General features: G+C 50.2%; 1 protein-coding gene across 4 annotated transcripts in view; it reads left to right on the plus strand.

Annotated features, from left to right (window-relative positions):
* Positions 1-4788: 4788 nt before the first annotated feature.
* Card11 (caspase recruitment domain family member 11) overlaps positions 4789-16066 on the plus strand; it is a 76768-nt gene continuing 65490 nt past the window's right edge. For all 4 annotated transcript variants that reach the window (XM_042686879.1, XM_042686881.1, XM_042686882.1 and 1 more), the window contains exon 1: positions 4789-4926. The gene's annotated coding sequence lies outside the window, so the exon portion shown is untranslated. The remainder of the gene's footprint in view (positions 4927-16066) is intronic.

A 16066-nucleotide genomic window follows, 5' to 3' on the forward strand; every position in this document is an offset into this window, starting at 1 on the left:
GGGGAAGCCACGGCCTCACTTTCACCATCTCTGATCTCTTTGAAGGATTCAGCAGCTCTGATGTCACTGCAGGAAGCTAACACTTGGCTGGGCACCTGCAGCTCACGCATGTAATCCTAGCTGTTCAGGAGGCTGAGATATGAGGATCGCAGTTCAAAACCAACCCAGGCAGGAAAATCCATGAGACTCTCATCTCCAATTAACCACCAGAAAATCGGAAGTGATGCTATGGCTCAAGTAGTAGGGTGTTCACCTTGAGCTGAAGAGTTGAGGGACAGCACCCAGACCCAGAGTTCAAGCTCCATGACTGGCAAAAAGAAAGGAAGGAAGGAAAGAAGGAAGGAAGGAAGAAAGGGAGGGAGGGAGGGAGGGAGGGAAGGAGGGGGGAGGGAGGGAGGGAGGAGTGGAGGGAGGGTTTGGGAAGAGCTGAAGACTTGAGATTTGGGGGGACATATAAAGAGAAAGGGAGACAATCTGGGGACTGTAGGTCTTCTAAGGAGCAGAAGTCAATTCTGCAGCCACAACACAGACTCTGCTCCAATGGTCTCCCCATTTCTAAGCTGACCCTTACTCAGGTGACCCCATCTTCAGAGAACACAGGTCCTGCATGCCCCCTCCAAGAAGCCCATGCAGGCGCCCACTGATGGGTGTCCACGGGGCAAGGCTGGATATCCTTGTGTGGCTTTTCCCTCTGTTCTTTGGTCTCCTCTTTTGCCTGTGGTGGGGGATAACCCTTCAATAAGTCACTCCAAATCCCCATCTCTGGGGCTGTTCTCGTTACATCTATTTGCATGGACAATGAACCTGCAGACAGAGACGCATACATCAGGGGAGGATCCTGCCTGCTGTCTCCCAGGAGGAGAGGCAGGGTTCTTCTGGCTCACTCAGAGAGGGTACAGAGAGACACACAGGAGATGAGCGAGGGATCACCTGTAGTCTCAACCCCCCTTTGTAGGGCATTTGCAAGCTTGTCCTTTGTTCCTGGGCACAGGCATAGCTACAGCTGAGGAGGGAAGAGGATCCAGAAGAGGTGAGGAAGGAAGGAGGAGAGGGAGAAGGAGAGAAGAAAGACAGACAGACAGATGGACAGAGGGCACACTGTGTGTGTCACACAGGAGCTAGATGGCAGCCTGAATTCTAGGAAAGTGGGTATCCTGGACAGGGAGACCCAAGGCTGGAGGACTGAGGTTCAGGACCCCTGAGCCTTCCTCCCACCATCAGCCCTTCTCTTATTCCAACATCCTAGGGGGAAGTGACGGGAGGAGGCAGCTACAGGACAGACTAAAGAGATGATATGTCTTTATTCTCAGAAGACTGAGCATTACTGTAAGAACTCTTCTGGGCTGGGCTAGAATTTAGCCAGATGTTTTTTTGTTTTCTTCCTCTTATATGCCTATGCTGTGCTGACTCTCAGCCAAGTAAATCTCTTTTCCCTTTAAGGTAGCCTGCCTCTGGTACCTTGTTATAGCAACACAAGCTGATGAAGACAGGACTTAACTGAAGGGAAAGTATGCCATAGCCCTTGCCCAGTACCTACCCAGCTGAACTCTTTCACCATTTCTGTACATTTTATAAGACATCTAGATGGAGCTGGCTTAAAACTTAAGATGCAATTGACTCCAACAGTCCCTGTCAGTCCTTCTGGGCAGGTGGGGGTCTTCCTGTTAGCTAGGCTGGGTTCTTGCTCCAACCTCTGATGCACACTGAGTTTGTTTTACTAGTCCTGGGACTTGAACTTCAGCACTGTTCCTGAGCTTCTTTTGATCAAGGCTAGCTCTCTACCACTTCTAGTTTCTTGGAGTTTAGTGGAGATAAGAGTCTCACAGACTTTCCTGCCTAGGCTGACTTCAATCTGCCATCTTCAGATCTCAGCCTCCTAAGTAGCTAGGATGACCGGTGTGAGCCACCAGCAGCTGGCTCTAAGTTTGTTTTTTCCTAAGAGTCTGGCGCTGTCAATATTTCCCCCCCTCTCCTTCTGATTATCCCTCTGGATTTATTTCTTCCTTCATGGCTCTTTCCTCTTCCACTCTGATTTCTTTTTCATGTGTGTGCTCAGGTATTTTTTTTTTTTTCTTGAGGAGTATTGGTGAGGTGAGCTTCCAGAACTCTCTGCCCGCCTAAGGTGTTTCCTTTGCTCTCAGCCATGATTGGTTGTTTAGTTGAATACAGGGGTGTAAGTTTAACGTGAATTTCTCTTGCATTCTCTGGGAGAACATCCTTCATTGTTTTTTAGTTCCAATATTGCTGCAGCGAGTGCTCAGGATGCCTGGCGCACTCTCTGCCCAGAGAGGATTTCCAACCTTCTCAATATCTACTCACTTTTTCTTTCCAAAATTTTCAGGAGGTTTTTTGTAATACAAGCTACATACTTTTGTTTTGAAACAGGGTCTTGGTGTGTGGCCCAGGCTGGCCTTGAATTCCTGGGCTCAAGTAATCTTCCCACTTCTACCTCTTGGGTAGCTGGAATTATAGGCATATACCACTGTGCCCAGCCATCTCCTGTGTTGGAATTCTAAAAGGACACTGCTCTTTCTGAACTCATCTTTTAGGTCTCAGCTTTTCCCTCTTCTTTCTGAGTTTTATATGGTTTTTGACCTTCAAAAAAACCATATCCCCACTTCTTTATTGAATTGTTTTTAATTTATCCTAATAATTGGCTTTTTGGGGCAATACTGGGGTTTGACCTCAGAATCTCATGCTAGCTTGGCAGGCGCTCTACCACTTTAGCCATACCTCCCAGCCCTTTTTTTGCTTTTAGGGTTTTGTTTTGTTCTTATAGGTCTTCTACTGACAGCCTCCCATGTAGCTGGGATGACAAGTGTGAACCCTCTGTGAAGCTCATTGATTGAGATGAGATCTCTGTTTGTCTGGGCTGGCCTTCTGGTCTCTCCTCCTGCAGAGCTGAGATTACAGGTATAAACTACTGCACCTAGCAGCAATTGTATTTTAACTTCCACAATCTGGTCCTATATCCAGGCAGCATATTCCACAGCAACCCAGCTTGCTGGTGGGTGTGACCTGATGTGATCTCCAGGGATCCTCCTTAGAGGGGTTTGGGGGTCACCGTGTATCCTCCCTTCCCAGTCTCCCTGCTAGCTGTTTCCTCTGAGCGATTTTTTTTCCAGATGCTGACTGCTATCTGCCTCCTCATGGGGTATTAGGGGCAGACAAGGGACTCCTCTCCCGCTGGTCGCCTTCCCTGCCCCCTTCCTTCTGGGCACCCCTCCAAGTGAGATAGGAACAGAACGGACACCATGCATTTAGAAACTTTATGGCACTTTTGACACTGCAGTAATCACCAAGCATGAACAGCTGGCTTCTATCTCCACCATCTTTTTTTATATAAATCCTATTTTCTAGTAATTAATTTTTATTATATTTTACAGAAGAATCAGTCCGTAACAGATTAGACTTTTTTTTTTTTTTTTGTGGTTGTAGGGCTTGAACTCTGGGCCTGGGCGCTGTCCCTCAGCTCTTCAGCTCAAGGCAGGCTAGTGCTCTACCACTTGTGCCACAGCACCACGTCCAATTTTCTAGTGGTTTATTGGAGATAAGAGTCTCACAGGACTTTCCTACCCAGGCTGGTTTTGAACCACAATTCTCAGATCTCAGCCTCCTATGTAGCTAGGATTACAGGCATGAGCTTAGACATTAAAAAATTTTTTTCTTATTATTTTTGAGACAAGGTCTTGCTATGCAATCCAGGCTGGCCTTGAACTTTTTTTCATCCTACCTCCAGCTCCTGACTGCTGGGGTGACAGTGCTGGAAGCTTCCTCACTGAAGATACTTCTGGAAGCACTGTATTAGGGAAGACGGCAGGAAGCAATCTTGCTTCTGCATCCCAAGCGGCTCTCCTCCTCACCCCAGGCTTCCCGTGCTCCTAAGATCTGGCTTCAGTTTATCTTCTCATGGAGCTGTTCATGAATAGACTTGTTTTTCCCTCTACCTGCTGGATTCAAGAAAGACAGGAAGGAGAGGTGAGAGTGGTAAACAGAGGCAGAGGAGAATAAGAGTCTCTGGGGCCTGCCCTCCCCCCAGGTACTGAGGAGTTGCAGGTAGACAATTAGAAGCAAGACAAGTGGTCGTGTCCACTGCTGCATACAGATTTTTAAAAGTTTGGGGCATGTTGGGGTGGACCCCACCGCGGTGCCCAGCCTTGAACCTGGGAGCTTCGTCCCCAGAGCCCCATCCAGATGGGTGAGCTCACAGGCCAGGCCCTGGAGCACCTGGGGGCCGACCTGAAGGTGGGAGGAGGGACACACGAGAAAAGCCAGGACACCAGAAATCACCATTTCGCTCACCAGCCTAGGCCGATCAGGAGCATGGGCAGTGGGGTGCGGGGTGCCCGTCCCGGGAAGTGTCCCAGAGGGACGACAGGATTGGGGGAGGGGGGCTTCCAGAATAAAGCTTGAGGGGTGTGGAGGAAGGAACTCGGGGTATAGGAGCCCCCCCCACTAAGTGCCCAAGGAAAGATGGCGTCTGGGATCTTCCTAGACTGCAGCCATCCATCAGAGCCCCAAGAACCTACAAAGGGGTTCCCAAACTCTGTTAGCCAGGCTGGGGCCCGGCCGGGCCTCATCCCACCCGATCTGGGGGCAGGTGGCAGGCCCACCCCGGGCCCCCACATCCAGGGCCCGCTGGTCCTTCAGCCCCCCCAAGCCGGGGACCAGAGCCTTGCCCTGCCCCCCCCCCCTCTAACCTTTTGCTTTTTTTGAAGTCTCACTTCCTGTCGGGTTTTGCATTTCCCTCCCCCGCCCCTCCCGGCTCATGACACACTTTCTCTCGGGGCCTCCAGGCCAGGCCTTGTGCAGCCCCCTGCGGCCTCGCAGCCCCGGGGCGGGCGGCAGCCCACGGTGCGGCCCCCCAGGCCTGCGTGGAGGAGGCTGCGCCCGAACCCACGGAGCGCCGGAGGATGAACACCCCAAGTAAGCGCTGCGGGGCTGGGGTGGCGGGAGGGAGGTGGCGGGGAGAGGGACGACGAGGTACAGGGAGGGGCTAGGCCGGGGAGGGGGCCCCCAGGAGCGGGGCGGGGGGCTGGGGCTGCGCGGGGGGCTGGGGCTGCGCGGGGCTCCCCTCCCACCAGCCCCCGATCTTCCCTCCTCCCCCTCGCCCGCCCCTCATGGGAGTCTCACGTTGCCCCTCACCGCAGGCAGAGGAAGGGGGCGGCGAGTGGGGGGCCAGGGGCTGGGCCGCGGGTGCGGGGCGTCCCGGGCGCCCCCTCCCAGGGAGGAGTGCAACCTTGGGGACACCTGCCGGGCCGGAAGTCTGCAGCCCGGATGACTCCCGACGATGCGGCTGCTGTCGGGCCTGGAGGCCCCGACGTGGGGTGCTGGAGGCACAGGACGCCCCGCGGGGGCCGAGGGGCGCCAGGGGGCGACCCGCGGGCCCGAGCCGCCCGGGCTCCCCGCCGGGGTTCCGGCCCGGCTGACTTCCGGGGCGCTCAGCATCCGCCGAACCGCCCAGCCTCGGTCTTGAACCCGCGGCCGGCCTCAGCCTGTGCGCGCCCGTCTGGGGCCTCGATGCGTGCCGGAAATCCCGGACCCGGGAATGCGGTGGAGAGCAGGAATGGAGCCCGAGCCCTCCGGCTGTGCTGGGTGTCCAACCCCCCCAACCCTTCGCACCGGTGTGGGTGTGGCTCAGTGCGGGAGTCACAGGGGCAGGCTAGCACCGCACACAAGCTCCCCGGGGAGAAATGGATGCCCTGGCACTGCCCAGGCAGCCACCATCCGCCTCCAGAACTTTCCTCTTCCCAAACTGGAACCCTGTGCCCCCCTCCATTGCATTCCACCTTTCCCTCCCCACCCGGGCTCCCCCCCCACCCATGAGCCGTCTGTGCATCTGAGGCCTCGTCTAGCTGTGTCGCTGGACTTTTGACCTCTGGTGTCTGTGTTACCTCACCCAGCTTCAGGCCACCCTTGCCCCGTCCAGGCTGTAGTGTGGATGGACTCCGAGCTGAATAGTAATTGGCCTGTACCCAGGGCTGAGTTGTATGCAAACCAGAGACTAGATGCCAAGGAGCTATTTCCTTCATTTACCAAAACAAACAAACAAACAACAACAACAACAACAAAAACCCTTGTAAATCAGTGAGACACCACTGATTTGTCTGAAAGGTCCTAATAGTGAATGTTTTAGATTTGGTGAGCCATCTGGTCTCTGTTGAAGTGATTCAGCTCCAGGAGCCAGAGATGAAGGAGGGAAGGTGGCCACCAGATCAGGCCTTGGTGGTGCTTTACCCACCCTCGAACTGGAGAAATCATCCCAGAGGAAAAATGGCTAATGGGTAGAAGTAAGCAAAGAGAACCAGAGCAGACCATCAAGCTTCTGACATTATAGTTAAATCAACAGGAAGTGGAGGGGGGGGGGCTCCAAAACAACAACAAAAACTAGATGAGACTTAATGTGAGGGGAATGGACCACAGGCATATTCCATGCTAAGCATTGTCTACCAGCCAGATACCTGGATCAGTCCTCCAGCAGGTGCCTTCTGCCTCCAAGTAAGTACCTACAGAAGCCAAGCAGGGCTGGGAGGCAGAGATTGGGAAGATCACAGATTGAGGCCAACCAGGACAAAATGTTCTCTAGACCCTATGTCAACCAATAGCTGGGCATGGCAGTGTGCCCCTTTCATTCCAGTTGTGTGGGAAGCACAAATGGGAAGATGTCAGTCTCAGACTGGTGGAAGTGGTGGGGGGGAGGGGGGGGGGGTGGAGGGGGTGGAGTGCAAGGCCCTATCCCTCAAATAACTAAAACCAAAAGGCCTGGAGGTGTGGCTCAAGTGGTAGAGCACCTGCCTAGCAGCATGAGACCCCGAGTTCAAACCTTGGGCCTAACAAAACAAATACATAAGTGAAGGGAAAGCCTGTCTCACAGACAGAATGCCACGGACACCCCAGGATTCGTGCAGGCAGCTGTTCATTCCAGCATTGATTTCCCCAGGGCAAAAGTCTAGCTAAAGTGGGTTTAAGATGGAAGGACAGGAGAACACTTAGGGACAATCTCCCAACCCAGCAGCCAACACCTGGACTTGACATCCCCTGCCCACTCCTCCCCTTGAACCTGAGGCTTAGACAGCCAGCTGTCTTACCTGGACATGGAATAATCCAGAAACTCAACTTGTCCTTTCATCTGAAGCTTTCTTCCTCACCATCCTGCCAGTTGGTCCGGCCGAAGCTCTCTGGAGCAGACTTTGAGACCTCATCATTTGTCCACTTGCTCGGCACGGAAAAACCAATTTCTCTGTGGAGGTGATGATGGATGACATTTGCTTGCCTCGTTAATGCGTCTCTTAGTGGAGAAAAAGTATTCCATTTGCAGCTGGTGGGGAAGAGACCACAGGGCTAGAAAGGGAATTGGGCTTTCACATTGGACAGCCTTGGCCTAGTCCTTTCTCCTTTTAGGGACTCAGTTTCCCCCTGTGTCAAGGAAGAAGATTAGAGAGGGTTTGAGATGGCAGATGGAATTCATATGTAAGCCAATCCCAATCAACTAGTAATGGCTGGGACACTAAAGAATACAAGCTTGGGGTGGAGTAGAGGGTACAGTTCTGTGATCAATTGCCAATGTCTGCCATGGTGTAAAACTCACAATTGAAGCCTGGTTCCCACCCACCCCCATTAGTCATCCCTGCATGACTGAGACCCCGTCCAGCTTCAGAAATCCACAATGACCTTGTGACTTTCAGCTGTGCACTCCCCCGCCCTCCCCAAGATTGCATTTCTTCGGGAACTAGATAGAGACAAATAAACCCTGCCTCTTGCACAAAATTGCTCTGAGGAGCTCAGGAGATGCTTGGTTGAAAAATGGAGCAGAAAATAACAAAGCCTTCTGAGGAGGGGTGGTGAGGTTTATTAATGGACTCTCCAGTCAGTGCTCCTTCCAGCTTGTCTGGGCTTTGACCTTTGGTGCCTCTGTGTGACTTTCCCCCAGAGACCCAGCAGGACAGGTCTGCTTGATTTTCCCTTTCTCTCCCCCCTCCTCCTCCTCTTTTTCTTGCCATATCAAGGCTTCAACTCAGGAGCTCAGGGCTTTGCATTTGCTCATCTTATTTGTTTGACTGGTGCTTTTCTACTTGAGCCACACCTGTAGTCCAACATTTTGCTGACTACTTTGGTGTCCTCTGCCTGGACTAGCTTTGAACTTCCATCCTTTCTTCTTGGCCTGTGATGCTGTATTATAGCAGCATAAGCTGGACTAAGAACCCGTGGCTGCATCCATTTAACACCTGTGGCGTTGTAGCTCAAAGTGGCAGAGCACTAGCCTTGAGCAGAAAAGCTCAGGGATGGTGCCCAGGCCCTGAGTTCAAGCCCCACAACTGAGGAAAGAAAGAGAAAAAAAGAGGAAGGAAGGAAACAAGCAAGCAAGAAAGGAAGGAAGGAGAAAGGAAGAAGAGGAAGAGGAAGGAAGGAAGGAAATATGGTATATATACACATAAAGGAATTTTATTCCTCCATTAGGAAGGATAATATTACGTCATTTACAGGGAAATGGATGGACCTGGAAAAAATTATGCTGACTGAAGTAAGTTAGGCATCCTGTCCTGTAGAAGTGAGAGCAGACAGAGAAAACTCCATGAAGATACACCCAGGGGCACGTGCATGTGACACACAGATTGACTAAAGGATGGGTACCCAGAGATATCTGGGGCTTGAACTCAGGAGCTGGGCGCTGTTCCTGAGCTTTTGTGCTCAAGGGTAGGATCTACCACTTGAGCCACAGCACCACTTCTGGCTTTTTTTTTTTTTGGTTGCTAATTGGAGTTAAGAATGTCATGGACTTTCCTGCCTGGGCTGGCTTCAAACCATGGTTCCCCAGGTATCAGCCTCCTGTGTAGCTAGGATGACAGGTGTGAGCTACTCACGCCCAGCAAATGAACATTTTAACGAAATGAGCAACTGGAAATTGATGGGACCCAGGAGAGGGAGTGGAAGGGCGGTGGGCAAAGGCTGTCCTAATATTCAATGTGCACAGGTGAGATGGAGCCAGCTAACTTGGGGGGATGGAAGAGATGGGGAGAACAGTGAAAGCAGGGACCCTAGCAAGATGCGGTGCACCTCAAAAACTAACACATTGAATTGCAACACCTTTGTGCAACTAAATGAAGAAAAATAAGAGGGTGAATGGGTGTGGGGCTCATGTCCAGCGCAGGACTGTGGGGGAATGAGGAGTGGGAGAGGGGACCACTCGGATGCTGTGGCAGGATGGGTAGGTGCTTTCTCAGGAGCAAGGCTGCGTGTCTGGGCAACTGAGCTGAGTCACTAGCCAAGGCAGAGGTCCCAATTGTTGAATTGTTGTAGCTCTTAACATATGTTGTGCACAGAGAAGATGGACCCCTCTGGGCAAGAGGCTGGCCTGCATTCAATAGGACAAGGGCACCAAAAAATTGTTTATTGGAAATACAAGCTTCATTGAGTGTCCTATGTTTTCTCACAACCATAGCTTAGACCTCTGGATTACTTGTAGCAGCAGGTCATGTTTGTTGTTGCTGGTAGTTCATTGTACAAGTATTCTATGTTTCATTTATATGTCTAGTGGTGGATATTTAAATTGTTTCTTTTTTTTTTTTTACTGTTATGGATCATGTGCCAGTACCAGGGTTTGAACTCAGGGCTTCAAACTTGAGTATGGCTGGCACTCCACCACCTCAGCCAGGCCTCCAGTTGACATTTTGCTCCTTAATTGGAGATAGTCTCTTGGACTTTTCTGTATTGGGTAGCCTCAAGCCAAGATCCTCCAGACCTCAGCCACCTGAGTTGCTGGGATTACAGGATTACAGTGCCGGGCTCACTATGTACTTTATACTTACATTTCAGAAATATGTTTGTTTACCTAAGCATAAATTTGCCAGGTCCTGGAATGTGTTCATATTTTTCCCAAACAAATACTCCCGAAGAGCTACCCAAGGGTTTTACTCTGGACTATGTTCTCCATCCAGGAAAGGCTGACTGCCCTGTTTGTTCTACCTCCTGACTCAGCCATAGCACTGTCTGTTTCTGCGTAGGTGACCTCTTTTGTGAGTTACATTTGCATTTCACTGATCAGTAACTGGATTGAACATGTTTTCTTGGGTTTGATGGCCATTTTGAAGATCTGTGAAATGTCTCTTCCAGCACTTTGCCCATTTTTTTCTCTCCCGCTTTTACTTTTTGAATAGCTGTAGCTCTTTACATATGGTAGCTATTTGTACTTTGTGGGAAATATGGATTGCAGATATTTTTCTTACTTTTTTGACTTGCATCTTATATCCTCGATATTCTTCTGATGAGCAGAAGTTTTGTTTTCGTGGGACACAACTTGTGGTGTGTGTGTGTGTGTGTTCTTATGGCTGACTCTTTTAGTTTTTTAGTCCATTTAAGAAAGATTTGCCTTGCCCAAAATATCCGTTTCCTTCTAAAAGCTTGACTGGTCCATCTTCCACACTGATAACCTTTCCTTTCTAGTCAACTTTATTGAGATATATAATCAACCCAACAGTATGCACCCATTTTAAATACAAACCGTTCCATTGGAGTCTTGATAGATCTACATCCATACCCTCACCACAACCTTAAGTCCAAGGAGATGCCATTGTGCCTCCAAAGGTACCTCAAGCCCCTTTGCTATGCTAGGTGGGTAGCAGGTGCCCCCTGTTTCTGGGGCCATGTGGGAGGCTCCAGACTTCCCCAGACTGAACTCAAACCTGCATCAAGCCAGATTCTCAGCCATGCTCTGTGCACATGACAGGTAGAGACAGAATCCAGTTACTTTAGAGAAAAGTGACAAGTCTAAAACACTGTTCTTCTTATTACAAATAGTGGAGCCAGGAGCAGGTCCAACTGAGATGATAGATTGTTGAGCTTGGAGGAGAATAAAGAAAAGACACAGAAAAAATAAAAGAAGGGGCTGGGAAGGTGGCTCAGTGGTAGAGCACTTGCCTTGCATGCCTGAGGCCCTGGGTTTGATTCCTCAGCACCACATAAGCAAAAAGAAAAGCCAGAAGTGGTGCTGTGGCTCAAGTGGTAGAGTGCTAGCCTTGCATGCATGAGGCCTGGGGCCTTGCATGCTTGAGGACCTGGGCTCGATTCCTCAGCACCACATAAGCAAAAAGAAAAAAAGCCGGAAGTGGCGCTGTGGCTCAAGTGGTAGAGTGCTAGCCTTGAGCTGAAGAGCTGAGGGACAGCACCCAGGCCCAGAGTTCAGGCCCCACGACCGGATCCCCCCCCCTCCAAAAAAAAAAAAAAAAAATAAGAGAAGACCAAAGGTGGGGAGAAATGGTGCAATCTTTGCAAGAATCACCCCCTGATTCCTGGACCAAGCCCCCCTTTTCTCCTCAGGCCTGGAGCAGTGATGTCCTGAGGCAAAAGATCTGTAAATTTGAAGGGCGAGGTGTGGGGGTGCAGTGGGTTGCTGCTTCCTCATCTATCTGCATTGTGAGCCGGAATGGAGGTCTCCACCCAGCCAACCACCACGTCCAAAAGATGTGGGTTTTTTTTTTGCTTTTTAGAAATTTAATTTTATTGGCAGCACTGGGGTTTAAACTCAGGGCTTTATACTTAATAGGCAGGTGCTCTGCCTCTTGAACCACAGCCTCCCGCCCATTTTTCTCTGGTTGTTTCTGAAATAAGTTCTTTCTCCACTTTGTGTCTGAGCTGACCTGGACTGTGATCCTCCTGTTTATGCCTCTTGCTGTAGCTGGAATGATATTTGTGTACCACTCTAGGTCCTTTATTAGGGTCTTCTGAATTTTTTTTAACCAGGCCTAGCCTAGAACCATGGTCCCCCTGATGTCAGCCTTTTGGGTAATTAGGACAACAAGTGCATTCCACCTCACCTAACTATTGCCTGACAGTGAGTCTTGCAAACTTCTATGCCTAGGATGGTCTTGAACCTCAATACCTTATTCATGATCTTTGTGAGTGCTAGGATTGCAGACTTAAGCAATCAACCCAGCCTCTTTCTTTCTTCATGTGATTTTTCTTCTGCCTTGAAGACCTGCTTTTGATATGTCTTGCAGGGCAGGTCTGGCGGTGACTTTGCCTGTTTTCCCTCATCTACAGAAGTCTTTGAACTCAGTAGATTGAATTCCATCTCATCTGAAGACCAGAGTCCCTCCTTCCCTGAGCCTTCTGTTTCCAGTTACCTGTGTTCAGCCAGCGGAAGCCTGAGAACAATATTGTAATACTACTAGAGAGAGAGAGAGAGAGAGAGAGAGAGAGAGAGAGCGCACAGCGCACATATCCATGTAATTTTTATCACAGTGTGTTATCATTGCTTTGTCATTGCTTATGGCTGTTAATCTCTAACTCTGTCTAATTTATAAATTCATGATGAGGACAGTGTGGTTAAGGGAAAGGTTCTCAAGTGAACAGGGGAGGTGTGCACAAGGCCAGCAAACATTGTAGCTCCATGTCTTCCTGGCTCACATAGTCTCTGTTGAAGAGTCTGCTGTCACTCTCACCCCTGCCCCATTCCTGGGCAAGGCGGGACCAAACTCTCCCCCCCAGAAGGGTCAAGATTAGTCAGGACTCTTGCTGCCTCCCCCATTGCATCTGCACCACAGGGTCCCCCACCTGGGCCAGGCCATGCCCCCAGTGTGCACAGGCAGGAGCTCTGTGCCAGGTGCTCACATCCACTTCCCTGGGCTCCTGGGCCGCCCCTGGGGGCAGCTCAGGCTTTGCAGGGCGATAGGGTCAGTACTGTGGACAGAAGTGGGTGATCTGAGCCAGGAGCCACAGGGCAAACTGGGAGGAGCCAGGCTCACTGTGCTGTCCTCCCAGGCACTGCCCTGGCACTGACAGACTGTGTGTGACCATACTGGGATTTGAACTCAGGACCTCACATGGCTTTTTGCTCAAGGCTGATGCCCTGCCACTTCAGCCACAGCTCCACTTTCAACTTTTTGGTGGTTGACTGGTGATAAGAGTCTTATAGACTTTCCTACCCGGGCTGGCTTCGAACCACGTCTCTCAGATCCCAGCCTCCTGAGTAGCTGGGATTGCAAGCATGAGCCACCAGGGCTGGGCTTTGTGCTTCTAACTTTGCACCTCATTTTTTACCTTCTAAAATCCAGCCTCGATGTAGGGGGAGGGGAGGGCTACATGTGATGAGAGGAAGCCAGGAGATTCAGCATTTTATTCTTCAGACCACACTTCCCTTCCCTCCCCTCCTCTACTCTTCCCTTCCCTTCTTCTCATGGCAATACTGGGATGGCACTCAGGGATTAGAGTTTGCTGGGCAGAGGTTCTACCTCTTTGGCCATGCCCCCAGTCCTTTTTGCTTTATTTTTTAGATAGAGTCTTGAATTTCTGCCTTGGGCTAGTCTTAGACTATAATCTTCCTACATATGCTTCTTGGGTAGCTGTGATCACAGGCATGTCTTACATAGCCAGCTTGTATTGTTGAGGTGCCACCTCAGCTTTTTGTCTGAGCTGGCCTTGAAGGGTGATCCTGTTTATCTCTGCCTCCTGAATAACTGGGATTCTAAATGAGAACCACTATGCCCAAACAAGGACCACACTTCTCTCACAGAGAAGGCCACTTTCAGTGGGGACATAGGATACTCCTAATTCCAGTAAATGGGGCCAGCACATGCTTGATGACTTCTTGGGGTTGATTCTGGAGTCTAAGTCTGAAATGCTACCAGCCATGGTCATGTGACATAGCCCAAGACAAAGGATAATATTTGGGCGTGCTCCAGTCTCTATGGTGGAATATACAAGGACTGAATGGTATTCCCCCAAAACCCATATGGTCAGCCCTAAACCCTGGTACCTCCAAATGTGACTTTTAATGTTTTGGCAGTTACCAGGATTTGAACTGAGGGCCTGGCACTCTTGCTCTCCCATCTTCACTAGTTTGGGGTTCCTTGGGGGACACCTTGCTGAGTTAATTTTCTTCTAATTAGCTCTACCCAACCTGCCAACAGAGCTTCTGGGATTTCAGTTTCAAGTCAGGAAGAAGAGGAACCATGGCACTAGTCCCCTGGTCTGACAACTGGAAGCAGACTCATGACTGCTCGGCACCCGGGGGCAGGATGGAGACTGACCTCATGACTGGCCTAGAGGCCCCTGCCCCTTACCTGGGTTTCCCATCACACTCCTGCAGGAGAAGGTACCCACAGTTTCATGCAGGAGACCTGTGCCAGTGCTCAGCCTCTAACCACCCACCAGGAACTTCTCAAGCTGACCCAGACCCTTCCTCCCTGCCTCTAAGCCCCTCCCACCCCACCAAACCTTCTGTCTCCTTCAGCAAGGCTGCCTCTCTCTCTGTCACTCTCTGTCTCCCTCTCCCTTTCCCACTCTCTTTCTATCTCTGCTTTTCTGTTGCAAGGTGCTGGTGCCTCACACCTGTAACCCTAGCTATTCAGGAGGATGAAATCAGAGGATCACAGTTTGAAGCCAGCCCAGACAGGAAAGTCTGTGAGATTTTTACCTCCACCTAACTACCAAAATGCTGGAAGTGGAGTTTTGGCTCAAGTGGTAGAGCCCCAGCCTTGAGCACAAAAGCTCAGGTACAGTGCCCAGGCCCTGAGTCCAAGCCCCAGGTTATGCATGCATGCATGTGTGCATGTGCATGCGCACATGCACACACAGACACATAGCACACACCCCCCCTATAATACCAGCTACCCAGAAGGCAGAGAAGCGTATGGAAGTTTATTGTTATCTTTTTACCCTTTCATGTGCTAGTCAGCTCATTATGTTTAAGTCTTTGTGCTTGGGTTTAAATCTGGTTTGCCCTTGCAGCTGCCCTGGGATGGGTGCAAGCCCCATTTCTCTAAGCCCCAGCCTCCTCTCTAGTAGCTGAGTACAGTATTTCTTGTATGGAATTCATTACTATTTTGCTGTTGTTGCTGTGAGCAAATACCAGCCAGAAATAAGCTGAAAGAGGTGGGATTCATTGTAGCTTCAGGTTTCACGGATCCACCCCCATAATCAGTTGTCCCCAGGCTCCTAAGCAGAGCATCATGGCAGCCTGGGCATGTAGCTGAGGAGCTTCTTCACCTCATGGTGGACAGGAAGCAGGGAGGAAAGACAGGAAGTAGCCACGCAGACACAGCCTCAAAGGCCCACCCCATGACCTGCTCCCTCCAATCAGTCCTGGTCTTCTCAAGTTTCCTCCCCACCAGCCGGGGATGGAGCATTCACCACAGGAGTGCATGGGGGCAGTGCATACCCACCCAGCACTGCTGTGATATCAATGTCCCTCAGTGATGGGCAAAGAGTTGGTGAGAGCCATGCCTGGCCCGGTCAGCTGCCAACAAGGACAGACACGATGTGTATTTATAATCCTGATTTCCTCCACTGCCCTTGTGTGAGTTTGATTATTAATCACTAATTTGGCCTCCTCCCTGGTGAGTGAGGGTGACCTTATAATTTATTGCCCAAACTAGGATACTATTTTAATTTTATTAACATCTGGAAAATTGACTCCATTTGGCGGATGGCTCTGTGCATGTTCATTGCACACGGAGGCTCATAACCACCACCACATTATGGACGCAGAACGGCTCCATCACTAAAATCATAACTATAGCACACCTTCCTCTGTCCTGCCATCACAATCCAGCAGCTGCTGCTGGGTGGCAGTCTTTTATTAAAAATTGTTATTGTAAAGGTGATGTACAGAGGGGTTACAGTTACAGTAATGGACAGGGGTTACAGTACATTTCTTTTTGAGCAGTGTCACCCCTTCCCTCACTCTCTCCCAGTTTTTCCCTCCCCCTCCCCTCCCCCACAAGTTGTATATTTTCAACATCGTGTCTAGTGAGTACCACTGCTGCATTTGTTCACCCTTTGTCCTGCCATTTCAGTGCTCCCGTCTTTTCCTCCCTAAAACAGATTAACTTACTCAAAAGACAAAAAACACAAAACAAAAACAGAAAAACAGCAACAAAGTAGAAAATAAATAAAAGACAAGAAACAGAATAGCATAAAACTTGGTTTCCATTTCTTGGAGATCATTTTGATAAACATCATTTTATATGATTATATGCCCATAGCTATTGAGCCTTTGTGATCCTCTCCTAAAAATATCCTCCTTTGGTCTCACTGTGTGAATGTTTAGAGTCCTGTTTAGTTTCTCATG

Source organism: Dipodomys spectabilis, unplaced genomic scaffold (genome assembly GCF_019054845.1).
Source record: "Dipodomys spectabilis isolate Male_0828 unplaced genomic scaffold, ASM1905484v1 ptg000098l, whole genome shotgun sequence".
In the NCBI taxonomy this organism is placed as follows: domain Eukaryota; kingdom Metazoa; phylum Chordata; class Mammalia; order Rodentia; family Heteromyidae; genus Dipodomys; species Dipodomys spectabilis.